This window comes from Microtus ochrogaster, linkage group LG9 (genome assembly GCF_000317375.1).
Source record: "Microtus ochrogaster isolate Prairie Vole_2 linkage group LG9, MicOch1.0, whole genome shotgun sequence".
In the NCBI taxonomy this organism is placed as follows: Eukaryota; Metazoa; Chordata; class Mammalia; order Rodentia; family Cricetidae; genus Microtus; species Microtus ochrogaster.
In genome coordinates, this window is record NC_022034.1 from 25,220,083 (window position 1) to 25,245,669 (window position 25,587).

The 25,587-nt window shown below is 45.8% G+C and overlaps 1 protein-coding gene and 1 pseudogene across 5 annotated transcripts in view; one reads left to right on the forward strand and one right to left on the reverse strand.

Moving 5' to 3' along the window:
- The window catches only part of Fyn (FYN proto-oncogene, Src family tyrosine kinase), a 203,035-nt gene that overhangs the window by 36,868 nt on the left and 140,580 nt on the right, over positions 1-25,587 (forward strand). The window contains exon 1 of one of the 5 annotated variants that reach the window (XM_026787494.1): positions 12,741-12,824. The exons of 3 other annotated variants lie outside the window; for them this stretch is intronic. The gene's annotated coding sequence lies outside the window, so the exon portion shown is untranslated. Of the gene's footprint in view, positions 1-12,740; positions 12,825-22,387; positions 22,407-25,587 lie in introns of those variants that run through there. One more of the 5 variants, XM_026787495.1, reaches the window with a different exon arrangement.
- On the reverse strand, positions 18,042-19,905 carry LOC101989888 (annotated as a pseudogene).

Genomic DNA, 25,587 nt, shown 5'->3' on the forward strand with positions numbered 1-25,587 from the left:
AAGCACACAGACATCTTGGCAGTTCCCTTCCTCCAGTCACATCACAGTAGCTCGCTCTGCCAGCCTGCTTTGTGTGTCTCACGTCCAGCACACTTACACAAGACTCTTCCACATCCTAGGTTTACCTGATGAAAAGTCGGGGCTGCTCACTCACCTGACCTGATGAGAAAACAAAACAAAACAAAACATCCCCTTAAAGCAAGATGTTTCTGACCAGATAAATAGCTAATTACTCTGAACTATGACACAGCCCTTAGGGAGCTGAATGACTGCAAATTTTGACCACCCTGGTTTTTAAGCCAGAGGGGTATGTTTGCTTTTCAAAGAATTCCCATTTTTCCAAATGTAGTTCTGTGGATGGGCAACTTCTTTTGTTGCCATTACTGAAATGGAAAGTGGGGCATTGAACCATTAAAAGCTCGTGGCCTCTGGAGGCCGAGAAGGGCGGCTTTTTTTAACTTGTTATTTTTGGACCCTCTTCATTAATAACACTCATCAGATGCATTTGATTCCAGGCCAGGAGAGCACTGATGCCGGGATGGTCAAGATAAAAACATCCTGGCTTTTCATTATGTATTGACAAGTAGTATCGCCTGTTTGAAATTTTTGATGTCGAAATTTCCACTTTGAAGAAACACCATGGTGTTCTGTAACTAACATGTATATTGCCAAAAAAGTGGGAAGGAACCCTGATGGTCCCACAATTGAAGTTGCATCAGGTAAACTGTAAAGCTCCATGGAGTAAAGGAAAAAGTCTTAGTTAAGATGTTGATTGCCCAAATTACTAAGTAAGCTGGACAGATGTTTAAGTTGTTAAATAAGAAGGAAGCAGGGTAGGAAATCACTTGTGGACTATGAGTTTAACTTTGAAAACAAACTTTCTATGAGGGAAAAGACTACAGAAATCACACTGAAATACTAGCCGTTGTTTTGGGGTCTGAGATTATGGGATTTCCTTCTCTATGTTTGCTAATGTGGTTATATAATTTTACAATAAAATTAATTAAACATTGAGTTTAAGGGCAAGCAGTCTGGATTCCCGTTGCTGCTTTCTCCCTAACCAGCTGTTTGACCTTGGAGAAGCTTCTTTGCTTGGCACAGGCTGCCTCAGGAACTAAAAGACATTTCATCTACCCCATTCACAAGGCTGTGGCCAATTGGCCTTTCAGCGCCCCCCTCTCTCCACTCTGGCTCCTGTTCTTCCCTGGTTCCCCTTCCCTGGTAAAACTAGTCTCACCCGGTCCACACCCAGAAGCCATGAGTGATGTCCTTTTATTGTATGGTTTCTATTCTGTCCTGTTGTGGCCCAGCTCTGATTACACCCTCTTGGGACTTCTTTTTTAGCACTGACAACAGATGATAATTTTAGAGAAGCAACTGATGAGTAAGAAAGAATCCTTGGCCTTCTATGCTGTGGTGGTTTGAATAAGAATGGCTCCCATAGGTTCATGTATTTGCATACTTAGTCATCAAAGAGTGACACTATTTGAAAGGATTAAAAGGATTAGGAGGTGTGGCCTTGTTAGAGGAAGCATGTCACTGGGGGTGGGCTCTGAGGTTCCAAAAGCCCATACCATGTCCAGAGTCTCTCTTTCTGTCTATGGATCAGGATTTAGCTTTCAGCTGCTACTCCACTGCCATGTCTGCTTGTATGCCACCATGCTGCCCACAGTGATGGTAATGGGCTAAACTCTGAAACCGTAAGCAAGCTGCAATTAAATGTTTTCTTTTGTAAGAGTTGCTTTGATCATGGTGTCTCTTTACAGCAACAGAACAGTGACTAAGATGTATGATAAGGGGAAATTTGAACAACTGAACTTCCTAAAACTGAAAATTACAACTATTTAAATATGTGTATTTTGACTGAAATTTGCTTATTAATTTGAGGGCATCTATGTTTGCTTCCTTTTTGGATCACATGACAGTCAGTCGCTAAGAGCCTTCTGATCTCAAGTTCAAAAATTACTCAGTAATTCTCTCGTGTATTGTGTTTTAAGCTTCAGCATCTTGAGATGTACAACTAATTAAAGTTACAGGAGGTGAGCAACAATGAGTTCTGGTTGCTTCCAGTTCCAGGCTCCGAGGCAGGCCTGTGTCACCTACAGATGGGTCAGTGGGAATAGCATCTTCATGTCCAAGGCCACAGTTCCTCACAGCCCGGATTTCATGGCCCTACACCAGCCCGCATTAGTATGAGGCCAACCATGGTGTAGGGATAGGAGCTGCAGACAGACCAGTCAGTCAGTTGGCACAGTCTCTGAGACTCTCGGATGCAGCAGATTCTAGCAGCCCCAGGCAGCTCTCCAGGAAGTAGACTTCGGGTTGTTGTGTTTTCTGGGGGGAAATGTTGTATCAACTGCGTGATGATTGCATTCCTCAGGAAAAGGATATGTAGCATCAGCTCATGTTCCACAGGTAGCGTTCCTCTGGCTGTCTCCCAGTTACCTGATAGACTGCACACATCCCTCTCCAGCTTCTGGTGCGGGTATAGTCCCGGTGACTGGTGAAGACAGGCACATCTTGGGCCCACAGTATTCCTTCAGAAGGTTGTGATTGCTCTTTATTCTTGCTCCCCTCTAGTGTACGATGACGCATTCAACCCGTCAGACAGCATGAGGATCTCTGTGATGAATTTTTACATGCCTCCATCATTGATATAATCGTCTCTCTTTTTAAAAGGTTTCGTTAAGTCTATTGTTAGGATTATAAAACTACCAAAGAGAGACAGGAGGGCTTTTCCCATTTTCAGAATTCAGACAGTTTTGTTAATTGCACAGCTTTACACGAGAAGTAATTAAGTGGGTTGGGAGACTATGTTATATGTATTTATAGTAACAGGCATGTCACATTTATCGTCACTGCACAGTCTACTTGATCGCATCATGTTGGGGCACTAAAAGACTGTGCCTGTTGGAAGTAGCTCCAGGGACTGTTCCTCGCAGAGTCTTTGACCTAGCTGTAAATATTGGCAGATCCAGGTGGGGAAAGGCCATGTATGCTGGCGTTTACAAGGACCCTATACTTGAAAGGTTTTAAATGGGCTTTTTTGTTGAAGGGAGCTGCGGGTTGCATTCCTGCCGCCCTGCTCCCTGCCACCTGGCTAGCTTATACCCCGAAATAACAACACACAAACTGTATTCTTTCAAACACTGCCTGACCCATTATATCTAGCCTCTTTTAGGCTAATCCTCACGTATTAATTTAGCCTATTTCTAATAATCTGTGTAGCACCACTAGGTGCGCTTACCGGGAAAGATTGAGCATGTCTGACCTGGCGGCTTGCTTCATCGTGGCTGGCTCTGAGAGGAGCTGCATGATTTCTGAGCTCACTTCCTCTTCCTCCCAGCATTCTGTTCTGTTTACTCCGCCTATCTAAATTCTGCCCTATCAGATGGGCCAAGGCAGTTTCTTTATTAGCCAATGACCTTCCTCCATCATTTTTTAAAAGGTGCATGGGGCGTGGTGGTATATACCTGTAATCCCATCACTGTGGAGGCTGAACAAGGATCTCAACTTTAAGGGCAGTTTAGACAAATATAGCAAGACCCTATCCAAAAAAGGTATGATTTTTTAACACTTTAATTTTAAAATTTCTGAATTAAATATTTGGCAATGCCAACTGTCTTTGATAAGACAGCAAGTATCGAGCTCGTCCATGGTTCTTAAGTTTGGTGATGAATAGTTTTAGTACAGCTTTTTGTTTGGTTGGTTTTTTGTTTTTCAAGATAGGGTTTCTCTGCATAGCCCTCGTTGGAACTCCCTTTGTAGGCCAGGCTGGCCTCGAACTCAAGAGATCTGCCTGTCTCTGCTTCCCGAGTACTGTGACTAAATGCGTGTACCACCATGACCAGCTTAGCACATTAATCTTACTATATTGTAACAAAGCAGATTTTCCAAGCAAATAGAAGAGAAAGCGTCCAAGCACAAATGCCAAATACCTCTTTGAAAAAGTACCTGGACTCCCTAAATGCCCATTCAAGAGCAGAAGATAGAAATCCATTCTAGAAGAGCACACTGTACAAATCTGTGCTGAGTGCCCCATCACCTCTTCTCCCAGAAGCCTGCCTGCCAACGAGCTGGACACTTTTACCCAATTATCTTAATTTCCAGTTTTAATATGACAGAAGTTTCCACTACCACTGATTTCCAGAATACTGTATTACTTCCTCAATCTTGCTGGACAGTCATGAACTTCCCCCTCTGCTCAGTCTCCAAGGCATGCCTGATGGCCTCTTGTGCTGTGCTGTGTCACTTCTGCCCCCAAGCTGCCAGCGCTGCCTTGTGCCTTCAGTTCCTGTCCTGTCCCAGTCTCCTGGTGCCTGGACTCCCATCCCTGAACACCTGTTCACAGCCCTCATCCAGTCATGCATTGCCAGCCAAGTCTTTCTTGTGTGTGTTGTCTTGCTTCCCACCTCCTTGCCATCTCGCTGGGTCTCTGTCACTGTCCACAGCAGATGCACAGCTTTCCCCTTCCCACCAGCCAGTTTCCAGGAACTCTTATCCCCATCTGTACACGCGGCTGCTACACCACCCATCTAAGAGGATCTTCAGGCAGGTTGCCAGGCTGCCAACCCGCAGTGCTTGGGTACCTGGCACTTTGTGTTGTTAGCCCTTGAGCTCTGCAGGAGATGGTCCAAGCATCCTTGACCTTTGGAGGTCTTCAGCTCTGCCCACTCAGCAGCTATCCCCTGCTGTTGTCCGCTTGACTCCATTGGGCCGGTGGATCAATACAGTTCTGGAACACTTGTAGAAATCTGAGAGGAGGGATACCAAGAGAATCAGGAGATAAGCCCTGCTGCCCTGCATGGGCAGCGTCCTCCGGATGCTGAGGCGGTGATTGCCTCCTGGCTAAGCAGAGAGTACAGAGACGTCAGTTTGTTCCTCCTCTCAGCACCCAGCCGAGCACAGCATCCACCCCTAAATATCTGAGGAGGGGGTTAAGCAAGTTCCCAAAGCTTGTCTGTCTCAATATTTCATAGACTTATACAGCTGGGAGAAACCTTCGGGATTATCTCCGACCACTTCATTCTGACAGCTAAGCAAGCCTCAAGCAGTGGCCAAATGATTCGTCCAAGGTCAGACGGCAGTAAAGTCAGCTTCTTAGCCTTGACTTTCTGACTCCTGGTTTCCCCCTTTTGTTTTAATGCACACCCAGGCCGTGGTTCTTTCCCCTTCTTTGCTGAGCTTATTGGTATCTGACTACCTAGAAGATCTAACCTCCTAAAGTTTCGAGAACCTCACAAAATAGCACCACCAGCTGGGGCCTGGGCTTTCAAAGCAGGAGCTTTTGGAAGACATCTCATATTCAAACCATGACACTGTAGTAACTGTTTGCAAATATTTGAGACTCCACAGTTGTCTGCCATGTTTTATACACAGGTCTCTTAAATTCCCTTGGTCACAGAATTATTTTTCACATGATATAGACAGAAGGTGTCTCAAAAACCTTGGGTCTTCTCAAGCTTAGTAAAAATCCCCACCCATTCCAAGGGGCCAGAACCTGAGGAGACAGGCTAAGGAGCTGGGTCACGATGCTCATGGTTTGAGCAGAAGATCTGCAGAAGATCAGTAGAGACTGGAGCACAGAGGACCTCATCTGCAAATAGTCCCAGAGATTGGAGCACAGAGGACCTCATCTGCAAATAGTCCCAGAGACTGGAGCACAGAGGACCTCATCTGCAAATAGTCCCAGAGACTGGAGCACAGAGGACCTCATCTGCAAATAGTACCAGAGACTGGAGCACAGAGGACCTCATCTGCAAATAGTCCCAGAGTCTGGAGCACAGAGGACCTCACAGAATGCCGGCTATGACAAGAGAGAGCAGGGCTGTGGGCTCGGCATGGGGAAAGATGAGCCTTGTGGGACTGCTTTCTTTCACTTTGGTCTCTGCCATTTAGCCTGTTACCATCTCAGTCAGGGTTGTGAAAGAGGATGAGCCGTCCTGCCTGTGAGAACAGGGGTTGGGTAGCTTGACGGTGAGCTCTCAGCTTAGATCCACCGTTTCCTCATCAGCCCAAAGAAGGAAGAATGTTGTCTGACAGGGTCTCATGGACTCCTCTGCAGGGCTTGCCTTGTACCTCCCTCTAATCGGCCTGCAGTGTAGGTCTTAACCGAGGAATGATTGGGAGTGCTGTAATTGTGTGGGTAGGCAAAGCCTCCAGGACAGATGTGCCTGTGGCTGTCCTTTCTCTAGGACAAGCTCATGAAATCCCAGACTCTGTTGATCTGACAGGAGAGATGGCACAACCCAGTGCCGAGTGCTGTCATTTCTCTGCACCCTAAATCGGCGTGGGCTGCTGCAGTTGTAGGGGCACCTAAGAGAAGATAAACTCCTGAAGCTGTAACCGCTCTGTAGAGCTGCTTTTGGTGTTAATAAGGACGGGGAGAACTATGAGGAGGATTCATGGAGGACTCATGGTCCCAGAGTGTCTTCAGATCAGCCTGCGGTGAGGTCAAGGAGCACCCAGGTTCTTCACCCACGTGACCAAGAACAGATAATGACACCTCACCTCACAGTGTGGAGTGACGGCCTCTTGTAGTAGTAAGGAGGCCGCTTGTTGGTTCCTGGCCGCTTAGCCCTGAAATACTCAACACAGAAACTGAATTAATTAAACCACTGCTTGGCCCATTAGCTCTAGCTTCTTATTGACTCTTACATATTAGTTTAACCCATATTCATTAATCTGTGTATTGCCGCGTGGCTGTGGCTTACAGGGTAAAGTTCCAAGTGTCTATTGGCTCCATGACTTCTCTTTGACTCCTCCTCCTTTTTCCCAGCATTCAGTTTAATTTTCCCCACCTAGTTCTTTTCTTCCCTGCCATAGGCTCAAAGCAGTTCTTCATTAATCAGTGGTAATCATAGCACACAGACAGAAATCCCACATCACCCTCATAAGTCCTGAGATCTTTAAGTGAAAGCTGCCACTTACGCAGAGCTATCATTATTCTTTGGGCTTCGCTGTTCCCTAAATAAAGGCTAGGGTTTATTCTAGGACTCCTTTGCTTCAAGTGAGTTCAGAGCTGGCTGTTTCAGTGGCCCTGCACATCCAGGTTCACTGTTGCCCCAGGATCAGAGGTGTCTATGGAAGCATCGAGACAAAGTGCAAGGTGCAAAGTGTAGACTCCAGTGAGGATCTTCCACGAGCCTGTTTTCTCCTCCCTGCACAGCCCTGAGAGGCCTTTTCTGTTGTCACGAGTTTGTGACTTTTACCAAAGTGGCTGGTATGAGCAAGGTGCTGTTCTGGGTGTGCAGGGTAAATTAGTGAACTTAGCCTAGATGGGAAAGAAGGGAGATGGATGAGGCAGGGGATAAGGCTGGGCAAGGAGGTCATCTGTCTTGCATGAATATCAGGTATCCCAGGAAGGGAAATGGAGAATGCATGCAGGTGTATGGTGCACACAGGTATATGGTGCACACAGGTGTATGGTACATGTAGGTGTATAGGGCACATGCAAGTGTATGGGGCACACAGGTGTATGATACACACAGGTGTATGGTGCACGCAGATGTATGGTACACCTGGTACACGGAGGTGTATGGGGCATGCAAGTGTATGGTACACACAGGTGTATGGTACATGCAGGTGTATGGTACACACAGGTGTATGGGGCACATGCAAGTGTATGGTACACGCAGGTGTATGGTACACACAGGTGTATGGGGCATGCAGGCATGTGGTACACACAGGCGCATGGGGAGGCTATTAGCCTTGCCTTTGGGGTTTTCAGGAAAAAAATCTACTCTAGATTCAGGGTTGTTTGGGCATAGATGGTATCATGTCAAATCAGGTGATTTTTAGAAAGCTGTGTTTTTTAGAAAGGATTACCCCCAAAGTGTGTGTATATGTGTGTTCTCGCATGTGCCGACACATCTAGATGTATAAATCCATTCACAAATATCCATGATATTACTGCCTAAGCTGTGGTAGAAGCTGAAGCAGTGAGGACTTGGCTCTTGGCATTTTTCCAAGCCAGTTTTTAAAGGCCAACATGGGCGCTGTGATGATGCGGTCCTCCTGTCCTGTGATCAAGGGAGAAACTGAAACAGAGATGCTCATGACTCACCAGAGCCAGTGAGTCAGGGTGGGAACTGGGCCTGGCCTCCAGCCTCCAGCTGCTGGGGGCCACCTTCCTGCACCTCCCCAGGTCCTCCCACCAGACTGGGAGGCAGGGTTTCACCCCCCCCCTTTCTTTTTGCCTGTGGATCACTTCCACCCCCACAATATCTGGTTAATTTTTTAAAATGGACAGAATACTCACTTCAGCCCTTCTGTATCATTTTATAATAAGTATAAAAGTGCTGTATAGTCTAGGGATTCAGAACAACCAATTGTTTACTGGATTTCTCAGTGCCGTAGTAGGATACAGAATCTACAGCAGGTCAAGTCTCTCTTGGTTCCTCCCTCTTTACCCACACATTCCAACTCTTACGTGTGTGTCCCCCAAACTTTCCTAACCGTGGTTCACTTTCCTACCACTTCTCTGAGTCTACGTCACAAAACAGCGAAGATTAGGAAGGATCTTCCCCAAGAGTGGGCAGGGGAAAGCTCCAGAATTTGCACTGTGCAGCACACATTTCCTTCCAGCTGCTGAGGGCTGCGTTCTTGGGCTTCCTTCTGTGTCACCTCTAGGATGCCATCCTCACGGAAACGCTGTGTGGCAGCTCTTGATAGCTCCAGTTATTGGCATGAAGTACCTGGCCAGTGCTGTGTGGTAGAGAAATGCTGGCGTTGGAGCCCAGATCTCTAACTACAAAATCATTTATCTTTCTTCTATATGATGCGACCGCTAAAAGACACAAACCTTCGATACTCCATAGTATATCAATTGCCAGATCAAAATCCTGTGTGCTCCTAGCCTTGAAGCAGTTAAATATATTTTAGCACCCATCTTGGAAGCATAACATGTAAATTGAAAACAACAACAAACAAAACTCTACAGGCAAAGCCTTAGGAAGTAGAATTTTTGTCTTGTTTGAAAACTCACTTCAAAGAGATCCTAGCAAACTGGAGCCGTGTCCCAGTATATCAGAGGTGATGGGCTCCTTCTGTCCTTCTAACCCCAACAAGTGCATGGTAGGTCTGGACAGCTAGGCAATGTTTGCAGTGCACAGAGTACGGACAGTTCCTCCTCACAAGTACGTGAGGATAAAGATGGTTTCCCACAAACACATTGGTTAACTGTGTGAATTAGTGGTCACGATGGGGAAGAATTCTCAAGTGAACCTGCACTGGATCACATTTGGTAGCAACACCTTGGCCGAGAACTGCCGTTGACTGGGCAGGGAATGTGGTGGAAAAAGAAGATCAGATGGGAGAAGGGAAGTGTCTGGAGAAGGAAATGGCTAAATGCAAACCGAAACAGATACCAAGGGAAACCCGGAGTGCTGAGGAAAGCAAGTTAGATGAAGCAGCTGAAGCAGGGGGATAAGCCAGAGCAGGACTGGGTGTGAGTTGAGGACATGGCGCACAGGCAAGGGTAGGGCGTCTGGCTGCCATGTCCCCAGCGTTCACTTAGATAGTCAGCCTCTCTGCTCTCTTCAAGGGTGCCTGCCTGGCTGGCTGGCTTGTGGATTCCAGTAGACAGTTCAGCCTGGCATACTGAGAGGAGCTCTTCCACGTGCCTGAGAGTGTGTTTTCTGCCCCGGCAGAAAGGTCATTTGCAAGTAGGGGCACTATTTTACTATCATCAAATTTGTCCCCAACATACCACAAAGACCGAGCGACAGCTCACCCAGTGATACTCACTCAGGAGCCATTGCTAAACACACACCTTCAGACAGATGCCTTTCCATTTTCCCGGATTCGCAGTGAAGATTTTAAAGACCACACACACAGGAGTCTCACTTTGTACAGATGCAATCCCACTAAAGCCCCTTTCCAGCTACCAGTACTGTGTATTTCTCAGTGACCTGCAATGACGTCATGGTGTTGCTCTCAGGTCCTGTGGCACAGTGATACACTGAGCTGATTATAAATAGCATTCTAATGAAATTGTTGGGCGTGTTGTCGGATTAGTCAGCTACAAATGGGAAGTTGTTTCCTGAGGAAATTTGATAAACTGAAAGTCAGCTTGAAGGTTCAGATATTTTTTTGTGGGATTTTTTTGCCCTTCCTTATGTTTTCCTTTAAAAAAAAAATTACCGGTCAATTGTGAGCCCCACCCAGACACATACTTTAGCGCTTACTCCAGACCTCGGCTGTCTGCTATGTTAGCATGATGTAAGAGGTCAGAGGTGTGAGCCCTGAATCCTGAAAGGAAGATGAGGGGGCTTTTTAATTCAAGTATTGCTTCTGTCTAAAAGTATGGAAGACCGTGTACAAAGTTTTCTTTCCTAAAAAAGTAAGAGGGAGGAATAACATATATTTTAATCTGTCATTTTCTCCTCAGCCCCAAGCCTTTAGGAAGTCTCACTACTGAGGAAACACACAAGACACATTCATTTGGCTATTATTTTCTTCTTGTTTTTGTATTTATTTTGTCGTTTGAGTTTTTTGTTTACTTTTAGAGACAGAGCTTCTCTGTGTAGCCCTGGCTGTCCTGGAATTCACTCTGTAGACCAGGCTGGCCTTGAACTCAGAAGAGATCTGCCCCGTCTCTGCCTCCTGAGTTCTGGGATTAAAAGTGTGCACCTTTAATTTTGTCATTTTTGTTTGATTGATTGTTTTTGCTTTGTTTTTTAAATTGAGCCATCATTTAAAAATCAAGATAGCTCATATTAAAAAAAAAAATAGCTTGTGGTGGCGCATGCCGGTAGGATTTGCTGAAGGAGGTGGAGGCAGGAGGATTACAAGTTTGAGGCCGGCCTGGGCTGCAAAGTGAGTTCCAGGACAACCAGAACTGTTACACAAAGAAATCCTGTCTTGAAAAACCATAAACAAACAAACGAAATATATTTATGGTCTCTTTTAAAATAGGGCATTTTGCTATCTTAGAGCCAGCCTCTTGGTTGCCTGCCATAAGTGTTTCCCAGGCTGTCTCATTCCATTTAGTACCTACAGCTGTGCTCTCTGGCCACAGGTATTCTTTGACCTTAACAAACACATTATGATTAGCGTTTTTGTAATGGACACAACAGAGACAGAGACAGTGGCTAGTTTCACTTGTTCCCAACTCGCCTTGCTCCAGCATGTCACCTGTCCTGTGGCCTGTGACCTTCTGCAGCTCATTCCCCACATCCTGTTTTCTCACCCTGTCACACTGGTACGGCCACGTTCCAGATTGGCTCTCACAATCAGGGAGATGGGCTGTGGTGTGGTCTGCTCCCATGCTCAGCGCCGGCCTCTTCGGGTTCCCATGACTCTTCCTTGGCGACCTCTTCGATCTGCTTTGCTCCTCCTACACTGTCTGCCTGAGTGATTATTTATTTTTGTCCTTTTACAAGGATCCAAAATTCATTTTTAAAAATCAGATAATATAGCAGTAGATGAAGTTTAAAAAAAAAAGCCCCACCTTTTGTGGCTGAAGAGATGACTTAGCAGGTCAGAGAACCTTTTGCCCCTGCACAGGACCTGGATGCAGTTCCCAGCACCCACAGGGCAGCTCAACACTGCCTGTAACTCAGTTGCAAAGAACTCATCACCCTCTTCTGGCCTCCACAAGGACTGGGCAAGCTCACAGTGCACAGACACACATACAGACAAAATACTCATGTCCATAAAATAAACTTAAAACCACCGTCCCTCCCCCTTTTCAGAGTCCATCATTAACCCCTGGATGTGGTCTCTTTTCCGGATCCTTTCCCCTGTGATACAGTTTGTAGGTTAACATAAGCAACGTCATGATGTGGACCTGTTCTAAATTAGCGATGACCCTGCTGGCATAAACCAATCCCTACCTTGTGTACTTTGTGCTCTACCAGCTACTCGAGTGTTGCTATTTCCTGGCATGGCATTTTAATAATTATAGTACTTCCCATGTTGCCGCATTTATGATCGTGTGTCTGTTTTCCATGGACTGTGAGCTGTCTGAAGCATTGTCATTGCCTATCTCCCTCTGTCGAAGTACCTGCCGGTGTATATTCAGCAAGTCAGCGAGGGAATGTGGTGGTGGTGTCCCTTCAGTTAGACCATTCTAATTTAACTATGTATATAAAATTTATATAACAATCTAAACTTCAATATTCTAAGCTCCATAGTCAACATATTAGTATATTTATTATAAGTTACAGGTAATCTGCTTCTCAGGCCATTTCCTAATCATTTTGAATTAATTCTGTCTTCCTCATCTTAATGAGGATCCAATAGCGGATCATAACTACCCTGCTATTCAAAGAGAAGTTCGCATTTTGGTTGTAAGGAATATTGGTATCTGGTGGTTTAGTTTTGCATATTTTAAATGAGTTTATGTTTTGGCATCTTGCCAAAACAGATAAGTCTTTTGTATGCAATTCATTTTTCATAAAAGTATCATCTATCTTTAAAGGGAGTGTAAGTGCACAGTGGTTGGTTGTATAAACAGGGCTTTGGTAAAACAAGGTCCTTTCAGTAGGCAATAGCTAAGGTTCATGAAGTGAGCCTTGTCAGACACAATGGGAGCCTATTGCTGAGGTTTTCATTTAGTGTCCTGCTGCTGTTAATAGCTCTGATAAAAGAAGAAACCAAAGAAAGCATCTGTCCTCTGGTAGCTGGGGATGCCTTCCCAGCCTGTCATGGTCTTTCAATGTTCTTGGGTTTAGGAGCTGAAGAAAGTGACTTGGGTGTTTAGTTGATCCCTAAGCTGTTTTTGTTAGATGTGGATGTGTTTCTTACTCCTGCCTTGAAATGAGGCTTTTAAGTAGTCTCAAAAGCTCTCGTCACCAGGCCCTCTGGAGGAGACACCAAGGGTAAGCATGTGGGACTATTTTAAAATTTTGTTTGGGTATTTAAGAAAGTAGGGAGGTGGGGCTGTTACCAGGAGTGCAATGGAATCATTGCTCATGCAACCCCCTACTTGCACAAACTTGAAAAATAAGTCAGCACAAATTTGACAATGAAGAAACAGGAAACTGGATCTACAAAGGCCTCTGGTGTGTGTGTGTGTGTGTGTGTGTGTGTGTGTGTGTGTGTCTGTGTCTGTGTCTGTGTGTGTGCGCGCGCATGTGCATGCACCTACATGCACGTGGATGTGTGTGACTGAAATCTGCCTTAGGTTTACTGCATGGTGAAGCTCTGTTTGCTATGGTGAAGGTGTGTGTGTGTGTGTGTATGTGTGTGTGCACGCACGTGTGTATGTGTGTAACTGAAATCTGCTTCAGGCTTACCGCACCGTGAAGCTCTGTTTACTATCGTGAAGGTCCTGGAGAAAGTGGGTCAAGAGCTGTGCTTTAGAGGTGGATGGAGAGGAAGGAATTTTCAGGGTCAGGCGCTGTCACGAGACAACAGTTGGTGATCTAGTTGGAGACACTGAGTCCAGATTGTACGTTGGACTAAGAGTTCAAGTGACATGAACAATAAAGAAAGAAGTGAGGTGGCTGTGTCCATACAGATACCCCATGTTTATGGAGGGTTCTGGATTTTACCGGCTCTTTACTTCTCTTCAGGATTGCTGAGGCAAGGCTGGGTGGAGGGGGCTCAGGCGGCAAGAGAGAAGAAGGAACACTGGACTTGCTCTCGGTTTCGGGGCCTCTGCGAGAGAGGGTCATAGTCAAGCTGGTGAAGGAAGTCATTTAGTCTTAAAGGTCAGAGGTTGGTTGCTGGTGAACTTTGTAAGAATACATTTTTGAAGCTTGATGAACCTGAGAGCTGGGGTCCGAGAGGAGTGTGGTGGGCTCCAATGGGGATGTCCGTGGGACTCAGTGAACCCTAGACCTGGGGTCCGAGTGGGGTGTGGTGGGCTCCAATGGGGATGTCCGTGGGACTCAGTGAACCCTAGAGCCGGGGTCCGAGTGGGGTGTGGTGGGCTGCTCTGGGGAGGTTCATGGGATTGAGTGAACCCTAGAACCGGGATCTGAGCTGGGTGTGGTGGGCTGCTCTGGGGAGGTCCATGGGACTGAGTGAACCCTAGAGTCAGGGTCCTAATGGGATGTGGTGGGCTCCATTTGGGACGTCCATGGGACTGAATGAACCCTAGAACCGGGATCTGAGTGGGGTGTGGTAGGCATCAATGGGGAGGTTCGGGGGACTGAGTTAGGCAGTTAAAGAAATGGGAAAAGAGGAAAGTAAGGGTCAAGTGATACTTGTAAATCAGAACTGCAGAAATGCCACAGTTTGTAAAAACAAAACAAAACCCCAGCAGCGTGACAGCTTGAGGTCATGGTCTGTGCTGTTTATTTGCTGTTTTATCCCTTAGGAAATGGCTGCAGCTCATGAGTAGACAGTTCTTGTAGAGCAGGCACATGCCAGCAGCATCAGAGGAAGCTAGTCAGCGGTGGTGCAGCAGCAGGGCTTGGGGTCAGGTCCCATGCCTGAGACAGAGCCAGACCCCCGAGGCAGCCTACAGCCAGGACTCTGTGTCGGCAGGCTAGGAATCAGACAGTGCGGGTTAGAGGTCCACCAGCATCTTGTAAATGAATGGTTCTGACATCAATCAAACACGATTACAAAGATCCGTCACTTCCAGTGGAAAGGTAACCTTGCACTCATAACTTGGGGTTATTATCATATGCCAACATACCTTTCGGAAAGAAAGACAAAGTAGAGGAGCCTGTGCCCCTTAGTTCAGGAGATCCTAGGCTACAAAGTAATACCCTATCTCAAAAAAAAAAAAAAAAAACAACAAAGAAAGGAAAAAGAAAAAGTATTTATATCAAGGCCATAGTCAGTTGAATCAGATTAACCCATGCTCTTATGCCTCAAGCATATGGAATGGTTTGCATCTTGGGCACCAGCTACCTCTCTCCTTAGGAACCCCCATTCTTGCTGGACTGATGCCGCACCTAGGAGCTAGAAGGACCATGTATAGCCATAATAGTTCTCTGTTTCTCTTAGCCTCCACCTTGCCATCTCTGAGCAGGATTGAAAGCACAAAGCTTATTCTCAGCATGGTGAACTCCGTGCTTCAGCCCGGCATGAGTAAATTTCATCACACTTCAGTAATTCAGATAAATAGCACCCAGAGTGGGCCACTTGCCAGTCATCAGGCCCTCTGTGTTCTCTCTGCCCTTCTCACAGTTGGCTGATTCTTCAGGGCACACGTGCATGGATGCAAGGTTTCAGAGGCCAGCCTGAAGCTGGCCAGAACTGCAGCCCAGCACTGTAGGAACCAGGCTAGCACCCCAGCGGAGGACTGAAAGGAGACACTTAGCGTTTGTTTGTCAGGCAATGCTCGCATTTTCCCTTAGACTGAAAGAGAAGAATGGGAGGAAAGCACGGGTTATTAATCCGTACAGGCCCTCTATTTTCAGACTCACCCAGCCTCCGAGAAGAGCACTGTTTCTTTGTCCAATGAGTTGAGGTCTTTGTGTGTGGAGCTGACAGATGGAGACTGTCACTGGTGAATACATTTAGATACAGAACCCGGGAGGTCATCCTTGGGCTGTGATGGTCAGCCAGGAAATGAAGAAGGCCACACTTGGAGCCGTTCGGTACAGGGTGTCAAGGCTGGTTTAATAGCTGTGTGGTAATGGGGCGCATCTGTGCTGCTGTTGTAAAATGCATGTTAGAGGCATGTATGTAGGAGTAACTCACAGAAAAGAGTGCTTCATTCACACGGTATTTGAGAAAGCAGGAAGATGTTGTCTGAAGTTTGTCCTCGTTGTCAGCTGAACCTTGATACTGTTCCCTCCAAAGCTCGAATGGTTGGACAAATACTTCAAGAACAGGAATACTGTCAGCTGAATAGCAAGTATATGGGTACTGTTCGTTTGTTTGTAAATCTAAATAGTATTGAAAAATGCAGAGAAAAAGATAGAAATTATCCAAACCCTATCCTTTGCCCTGAGAATCTGCTGCCAGGGACACAGGATTTCCTTCGTGGGCCTTAAAGTTTGTAGGTTAGTTTACAAGTGATTTTGAACTTGTTAATGAAGCATCGTGGATTCTTGGTTGTTGAATATAGTTTTACATTACAAGTTTTCATTATTTGAAGAATATTAGTTTCTGTAATCTTGTAATGTAGACCCATGTAGACAAGACCTGGCATGTTTAGTACAGCGTACCAACCCTTTAAAAATGGGAAAAATGAATGTTTCTAGATCAATATGGCTGTTAATTTATGGACAATGCCAACTCAACACAGTAAACCGGGATACTTTTCCAACGCTGATAGCACAGCTAATGTTTTCAAAACTTCAAACAGTATATCCAGGTAGATAGATATTTACATAAAGAGATCAATAGCAGTATGTTGTGCATCGATAGCAGCTTTTCCAGGTCCTGTAGTCATTTGAAAAAAAAATTCAGAGATATCTAGCACACTGCATTAAAAAACAAAGATAAAAAAGTAAAGACCACACCTCAGCAGACAGCATAGTTCTGTTACTCTTGAGGCACCTGGCCCCATTTAAAAACAAAACAAAACAAAACAAAACAAAAAACAACAAACAACAACATAAAACATTAGTTTCTGAATCATCTAGATCTTCCTATTTAAAAAAATCCCATTCAGTTGTGTAACTGTATCTTAATAATTTGTATATGGTGCTGCTGTTCATTCAGCAAACTTATTTTTAGTTTTTGTTCTGATCATGTAGTTGGCACTGTGCTGAGTTCTAGGATATAGCAGCAAGCTTCTGTACCAGTGAATGGAAGCTTTTACTCAGAAGTCACGACCTCCACGTGATCTCTGGAGTACCAGTTCTTTGAGTTTTAATTGTATTCCTCCTAAAGGGAGCTTTTCTGTTGCTGTGTCTATTTCCTTCTCAGTCAGGTTCGAGTTAAAGAAAGGTTGTCTATTACAGCTCCTGACTCGTTACTGTAAGCAAATGTGTGAATGTATTCACTACCTTAAATGGAGTTGGTTTTAACATTGGTAACTGTGATTATGTTTCAGATAAGTAGTGAATCTTTCTTAGCAAAGATTTACCCTTAGAATTTAATGGCATTTCTTTAATTTGATTAATTTCTGTTTGTTTTCAAATAGATGCTATAGTTGTGAAAATACAGCAACACCAAAGGTATTTAAAGAATAACTAATATAAATATTACAAGGTTAAAACAAGCATATTGTCTCCATTTAGCTTGCCACTTGGCTAGGTAGTGTTGGTATTTTATAAACGTTGGGATTCCCCCCTCCACCAGCTACATGTGCAGTACAGCAGTAGCATAGCAATCCTGAGTTCCAGCTCCCCACTGCTCATGTGTGAATGGCCTGCTTCTACATGTGCAAGGATAGTGGTACCCAGCTTGTGAACCTAGGCGATGCTGTGAGATAAAGATGTCACACGCTCTTGATGACACTTAAGATAATAAACACTCTGTTATCATCTTGTAGGAAATTGAATACATTGTAGGAAATTTCAGTGATGGGAAAGGGATAAAACTCCTTTCCTGAAATTCCAGCATCTAGAAATGTCCAATGTTTGTGTCTCGCTACATACTTTATAGAAGTGGGACTATATTAAACATATGCCATGCTTTGTACAGAACAAATGTATAGATCTCATTATTCAGCAATAAAAGGGAGTGGTTTCCCAAGTCTTTCCTCTTCCTCCTCTTCTTTTTTGACATGGTTTTATTGTGTTATTTATTTGCAACAAAAGTTTACTTAGACTGAAGTTAAGTGTAGTATTTTAGACAGTTTAAAATTCTGAATGTTTTAGTTCATCCGAACTCATTGTTCAAATCTGCTGCTTATCATGCAGTCATAGTCAGTAATATGACTGTTGTCTTTGTTATTTGGGAAGTGTTCAGGCAGTTTAATTGCCTGGAGGAGGCTGCCACTGAAGCCAGTCCACACAACCATTGCTCCCGGGAGAATGGGGAGGGCGGTCTCGTAGTCCCCGAGTGCAACCTTCTGAGACAGGCATCCACTCTGAATCTTTCTAGATTTTTCTTTCTGTTTTCTTTGTTTTAAAGCTTTTACTTTGAGACATCTTGGAAGAAACCTTACAGGAACGCATGGAAAAGATACACATGATCACAAAATGAATATAATTAGAAGCATCAATGCCTGTCAGCTAATGCTGAAGCTGAAGTTCTGGGAGTTTGACATGATCCAGGGACTGAAAAAATGGATTAGTATTTCTCTCCTTCTTCCTCACCCTCTCCTTCAACAGAATCCACACCACCTTCCTCATCATCCTCTAGGGCAGCCATGTCCTCACAGGCCTCAGAGAGCTCTCCCTGCTCCACACCCTCACCCACAAACCAATACTCAAAGGTACACTTGGCATACCTCAGGTCAAACTTGTGATCTAGGCAAGCTCAGGACATAGCAATGGCTGTGGTGCTGCTTGGCATGCACACAGCTCTCTGGACCTTTACCAGGTCTCCACCAAGTACCACAGTGGGAGGCTGGTTGTCAGTGCCAACCTTGAAACCAGTGGGACAACAGGCCACAGACTGGATGCTGCGCTTGGTCTTGATGGTGGCAGTGGCAGCACTGACATCTCTGGGAACCACATCACCATGGTGCAACAGGCAACAAGCCATACATTTATTACGGCAAGAGTCACATTTCACCATTTGGTTGACTGGCTCAAAGCAGGCATTGGTGGTCACTGCTACAGAAAGCTGCTCATGGTAGGCATTTTCAGCAGAAATGACAGGGGCATCTGTGGCCAGAGGGAAGTGGATGTGAGGGTAGGGCACCAGGTTGGTCTGGAATTCTGTCAGACTCAAGGCTCCATCAAATCTGAGGGAATCAGTAATGGAAGACACAGTCTAGCTAATAAGGCAGTTAGTGTAAGTTGGGTGTTCAGCGTCAAGGTTTCTGTGACAGCTGTCATAGGTGGTCTCCTTGTCTGCCCCAGGGAGGTACAATCATAGTGCTCCAGGGAGGTATGGGTGGTAAGGATGGAATTGCAGAGCTCAGCAATAGCAGTGGAAACCTAGAGGGTGGGCAAATGGAGAACTCCAGCTTGGACTTCCTCCAGCTGAGAGCCACTCCCTCAGCAGGGAGGTGGACCCAGAGCCAGTTCCCCCACCAGAGCTCTGGAAAACTAAGAAGCCCTGAAGACCCCATGCACTGGTCAGCCAGCTTGAGAGTTCAGTCCAAGACAAGGTCAATGATTTCCTTGCCAAATGGTGTAGTGGCCACAGGTAAAGTTATTGGGAGGATTAAAGGGAGAAAATAGAAGGGGAAAAGGTATAACTACATTATAGTATAAAAATACAATAAATGTATTTTTAAAAGAGCAATAATCTTTTTACCTGGAGTAATTTGATGAGGCATTTGTTCTGGCAACTGAAAACTGAGACAGCAGCCCACTGGGCTCACACAGGCTGACCCGCAGCACTAAGGACTGGAGAGAGACAGCAGGTGGCAGGAGCTCAGAGACCAGCAAACAGACAGGCTTGGGGCTAAGCTGGTTGGCGTGAGGAAGGGAGCAGCGCTGCTGTGTCTCCTGAGTATGGGAAGGGCCTGCAGGAGAGCAGGGAGTGGTTCAGTTTTAGTTCCCTGTCACCATTTTATTTATTTGTTTATTTATTTATTTAGAGGCACTGTCTTATCGGGTTGCCCTCCCTCACCTGGAGCTCACTCTGTAGACACAAACTCACAGAGATCCACCTGCCTCTACCTCCTAGGTGCTGGGGTCAAAGACGGGTGCCACCACGCCTAGCTGTTTTGACCTATTTTTGAAGTCTTTCCTAAGAATGGTGTTTGAAGTGTGTGATTTCCCCTAAGCGTCTTACAGCAAGTCTCTTACAGAACTAAGCCATGAGGATGGCAGCGAGGCACCCATGTTGGTGAGGACGAGCATTGAGGGCTTGCTAGAGCTGCTTTCAGGTGGCGTGCATACCGCTTCAGCCCCTGTCTCACTAGGACAGTTTTTTGACACTTCTATCATGGGAACTTAGCAGTAGGGACTCCTTACCCATCCTCATGCTTGTGTGGGCTTCAAGGAAGACCTCCTTCCCTCTGGGATCCTGGGATCCAAGTCGGTTCTTGCACCCACACAATGACGGTCCCAGTGATACGTATTGCGAGCTTACCATGTGAAGACCTCACTGAGCCCCTGAGGCTTCTTGGGACTCCTGTGAGACAGGGTTAGGTTACAGGGTTAGGTTCTCACTGTTTTGTAGATGACAGAACTCAGGTCTGGAGAGATGAGGAGTCTCATTTAGAACTTATCACTCATCTACAATGTGTGGGATATAAGTAGCCTGCATTCAGCTCTTAATAACTGTCCTCACCCCTCTGCCCATCTGAAGGGAAAGCCATCAGACATCAGAGCCTTTGAGCTACCCTGGGGACACATTCTGCTGGGACTCAACCTCGATTATTTCTGGGGATCCCATCAAGGTGAGACACAGGCTTAAAGGAAACTCACGCTGCTGTCAAGGTTAAATTTCTTAACCTGCCATTGGCGCACACCCAGTCTCTGCAGACTCTCAGATCACGAAGTGATAGGGAGTTGCACATCTGTAAAAGGGCAGACACCAAGTATTTATCTTGAAAGTCCAGATCCACCTTTGGAAATTCCTTGCAGCTCATTAAGTTTGTGGGTTTAAAGCACTCTTGCAGGCAGGTGCCTTCTGATTAGCGTGAGAAGCCGACAGTGGAGTGAATGCTCCCTCGGTAGCTGTGTTGGTGGATGGATCGTTTACACTCTATAGTTGTGAGGAACTAAAACACGGGTGAGCAGTCTCACTGTGTGTGTGTGAAGGCAGTCAGTATCCAGCCACGTGCAGTCGGCACTTGTGGAGGGTGTGACTCCTCTACAAAAACATCATATGTGTTCAGAGTGTCTTTTATCTAAACATGATATTTTAGAGATAATTGTAAAATATTACTCTGAGGAAAGCTAGTGACACACAGCTCTTGTGTCCGGATGAAGAAGTAGCCGAGATTGGTTACGTGTGATTAATTCAAGACGTGTGAAATCCAGTAACAGAAGGTTTGTCTTTTAGCCTCATTCTGTCTGTGACTGCTCTCTGACCTTTAGGAAACTGCCTTGCCCCCACGCCCCATAGAAAAAGAAAAAGGAACATTTCTGGCTTAATTAACCACTTTAAATAATAATAATACTCTAGCTGCGCAAGCTTGTTTGATTTTTTAGAGTATCAACGTAAGTACTAGTAACCATTCTTTCTCTGCCTCCTTTTATTCTTCCCAGTTCCACAAAGTGCACACCAAGCAGATGGCACAGACAAGCACGTGGGTTATTTACAGCCAGTACAGTAGAGGAGGCATATGTGCTAAGCCCTCTCAATACCGCTCCCCGGGAGCCATTAACACATTCATTTAGACGAAAGAGTCCCAGGTTTTTGCCTTGGGCATTTCTGCTCTACTCCCCTGAAGCATCCATGGCCATCTGTGCTGCCTCCTCCCAGTGGCCTGGCACCTTCCCCTCCTGTCGGCCCAGTCGTAACCCTGCTCTCTCAAACACCTCTTACAAACTGATGGTTGCAGAGCTTTCTCAGAAGCTGCTTGCATCCTCTGGGAGACACAGCGCTGGTTGCAGCTGCTCTGCTTCTCACTCCTTCAGTTTCGCCCCAAGCCTGTCCATCTGAGGATCCAGGAAGCTCTTGAAAAAGCTGTTCTTGGGCAAGTTCAGTTCCATGCAGTTCCTTTTATATACTTTTGAGCACTGTCCACACACTAAGAAGGTCCTTAAAACAAAGGTTTCTTTTCTTCTTTCTTTCTTTTTTCTTTTCTTTTTTTTTTTTTTTGGTGTGTGGTTTTGAAACTACCATTGCTGGCCAACTGGGCTCCCTGGAAAGCCAGCAGCTGTCTTCATGCACCAGACGCACCAGATGCACCAGATAGCACCCCCCTTTCCCACCCACCAAGGGAGTCACGCATCAGATGCACCAGATAGCACCCCCCTTTCCCACCCACCAAGGGAGTCACATACTTATTCTTCTTTCCTCAATGTTCTTCCTGGGCCAGCAACTAGTTATAGTTACAGAAATATTTTCTACCCCAAATGCACGCATTTCTACTTACTGTTATCCTCTAAAATTAAAAAAATAAAGAAAGACACATTCTCGAAGCTACTGTAGAGATGACTCAGTCAGTGAAGTATTCATTGCGCAACCTTGAGGACCTGAGTTCACAGCCCCAGCTGCCTCCCCCCCCCTCCCAGGGGCCTGGCCCCGCCCCCTCCTGCTAGGAAGTCAGAACCCTGTTCTCCTGAAGGCCCTTCCCATACTCCTGGAGACACAGCACTGACCGCTCTACTTCCTTTCTCACGCCAACCAGCTTAGCTACAAGCCTGTCTGTTTGCTGGTCTTTGAGCTCCTGCCACCACAGTTCATGTCTCTCCGCAGTCTCTCTCCAGTCCTTAGAGCTGTGCGTCAGCCTGTGAGAGCCCTGTGGGCTGCTGTCTCGGTCAGAACTTGTTTTCAGTTGCCAGAACAAAGGCCTCATCAAGTTACCCCAGGTAAAAAGATTATGGCTCTTTTAAAAGTATATTTATTGTATTTTTATACTATACCGTAATTACATCATTCCCTCTTCCATTTTCTCCCTTCAAACCCTCCCATGTATCCCTTTTTGCTCTTTCAAATTCATGGCCTCTTTTTAATTAATTGTAGATCGATATATTAATAATTCATATTAATTATTGATTAATAGCACATACATTATCCTAAATATACCCTAGTCAGTCTATATAATGTTAGTTGTATATCTATTTCAGAGCTAGCTGTTTTGTATTGGGAAACTAATTCGTGTGCCCTTCCCTGGGGAAGACTGTTTCTCCCACCCTCCACGTGTCTTATGTTGCCTGTAGTTCTTTGTGTAGGCTGGGGGCCTGCTGGCTCCCTCAACTCCATCTCGTAACATTAGATATTAACATGTCTAGTGTTGGCCTTGCACAGCTGCGTTTTAGGGAGTCGTGTTGTTGTTGGGACTTTATGGTTGTAGCTTCTGACATTCCTAGGAGGCACATTCTCAGAGCAGACTTCCAGGTTCCCTGACTCTTACTGCGTTCCTGCCCCCTTTCTTCAGTCCTTCCAGAGCCTTAGGTACAGGAGTTGGACACCCGCTGGGACTGGGCTCCACAACTCTGCCTTTAGATTGGTTGTGGTTTTCTGCAATAGTCTCTGTTGCAAAGATGTTTCCTTGGTAAAGGGTGAGGACTACGCTTAAGTTGATGATTTCATCTTTCTTTAGAGTTAGTTGCATCAGTAAGAAAGCCTCTTGGGGCTAGAAAGACATTAGAACAAAGCCCACTGTCTATGGCTGCATCGTGTCACCTTATCTGTCTGCTCCATTCTTTAGTCTGTAAGCCAGCTGGAGCCCTGCTTGACCTTGGCCCTAACTGGACCCCACAGTACCCAAGGACGCATTATCTGTTGGCTTAGCAAACCACAGCTAGCCGGTATCAGCCTGGAACTTCAGGTTCCTTGTAGAGCAATCTGATTGGTATAACTTTTTCATTTTAAGCCACGCTGTACTATTTGTCGGTTCCTAGCCACCCATGAATAAGTCTTTCTTGGGTCAGTTGTTCATTTCTGTCTAGTCAGATGTTAGATAACTACAGTCACATGGCCTGCTGCTGCACTGTAAGCAGAACAGACTTCTATAGGGGTCAGGGATGGGGCAGTCCCCCAAAAATATATCCAGTAAAGATGCAGTCTGAGAAATCATGGGACAAAAACTTTATTCTGCCTTTTTTTCTAACACAAGTCCCTTTGCGGAACTGGACTCCATTAGAATAAGAAGTCCAGAAACAATGTGGCCTGTGTTGTCCAGTGCTGGCAACACTTCTGTTCGTAGGTCTGAACACTGTGCTGCGTGATTACCACTCTCACCACCAAATCAGCTACTATATATTATGTTTAAAGCCTTTGCTTTTGAAGCTAAACTTGATGACTGAAAATTAAAGTCTATTTATTCCCTGTCCTAGCAGCTCAGTAAGTCTGAAGAAATTCCCAACCGAAGCCACACATCACAAAAAGCAGCCCTCTGTGTCATGTCTGAAACGGAGCCTCTAGAGTCAGCCGCTGCAGACTGTTTGCTTGTGGGCCCACTGGGTACAGAAGGCCGTGCGTAGCCACATTGGCCACATACAGCGCTTGCTGCTGGACCAGGCTCGTTCCCAGTGCCAGTGACTCCGTTGTTCACTGGGGAAAACCCTCTTATTCATGGAGAAGCAGTAGCTTGTCAGTGTATCATGCGGTGGCACACTGGGGAGAAAACAATGGGTGCTTTGTAGAAATATTTTTAAAACAAGTAAACAGCCGTGCACAGGGGAGGGATCCCAGCTCCAGAATGCGGTCTGCTGGGAACTGACATGACGTTTGGAAGCATAGGGTATGTTGAATCGAACGTCTTCTCTTGAAGTAGGGAGCTGGCCTTGCGGACTTCATGCCCGGCTTCACCCACGGGGTGGGCTTGAGTAGGGGACAGGGATGTGCAAGCGTGTGTGAAGTGGGTTGGGCTTCTGCACGCTCGCGCTGTTGGAAGAGACACCATACTTCCTGAGCCCTCCACTTGGAAGGAGTCATGAGCGTTAATGTAATGCTCATTTCGAGAGGTTAGAATTAAGGGTTTTGGGGTGTCTGGGGATGGATCAGAGCGAACAAACATGTCTCAGACTTCCAGCTCATGTAGGAGGCGACAGTTGGAAGTGATTCCGCTGATCAGTGAGTGCCGTGGAAATAATACACAGCAGCCTCACCAGCCTGACATCAAAAGAAGTCACAGACCGTGACAGATTGCTTTTGTAATCTAATTCCCCTGGTGGCCTTGGGTACTCTCAGAGAGGCCTGTGTGACTCAGGGAAGGTTCCCCTGCCCCTCTCCTCACATCCCAATGACAGCCAAGGGCCCCTTGTTAGAGCTTTGCAGAGAGAGCGGCATTCTGCTTCTCTCTTCCTGCTCCATATTTATGGTCTGTAATTATCATCTGACTATTAATCTAAATCTTTGGGCCTCAACGTTCAATCATTAATCAGGTCGCAATGCAGTTTACTAAAATAGTATTGCTCTCCTTGAGTTACAGGTCTCTGGCCAGGAGAACTACTACCTTCAATGAAAGAATTATCTCTTTATAAGGCAATAAAATTAGTCATTATTGCCTACCTGCTTGGCAATTAGAACCAAAATCCTGGATGTCTGAATCATGGGCTGTGCTTGTGTGTATCTGCATTTCCCCAAACTCAAGTCATCTGGGTTCCCCATCTGTCACTCATACGCGTAGTCTCTCAGATGAGTCCTTTCTATTAGAAGCTAATTTTTTAAAATTTTAAATGAAACTTCATTACCTCAAGTAGAAAACCAGCAAAGTTTAAGTTAAAGTGAAATCCATCCTTGCAAGCAAGCAATGCCGTAAAACCAGAAGACCCGAGCCGTGACTGCGACCCGAGCCTGTGACCGCGTATCTCTGGCGAAGGAAGGACCTCAGGCACCACAAGGAAATTGCAGGCATGGCAGCAGCCCCCTGGGTTTTAGAGTCTGAGAGCCTGAAAGGAATGAAGCTCTCGTCTTGTGGTCAAGGTTACTTCGAGCCACCTCTCTATCATCTCAGAAACAACCTGGGGTGTCCCTAGCTCAGTGGTTCACAGCCTTCCTAATGCTGTGACCCTTTGATATACAGTCCCTTATGTTGTGGTGACC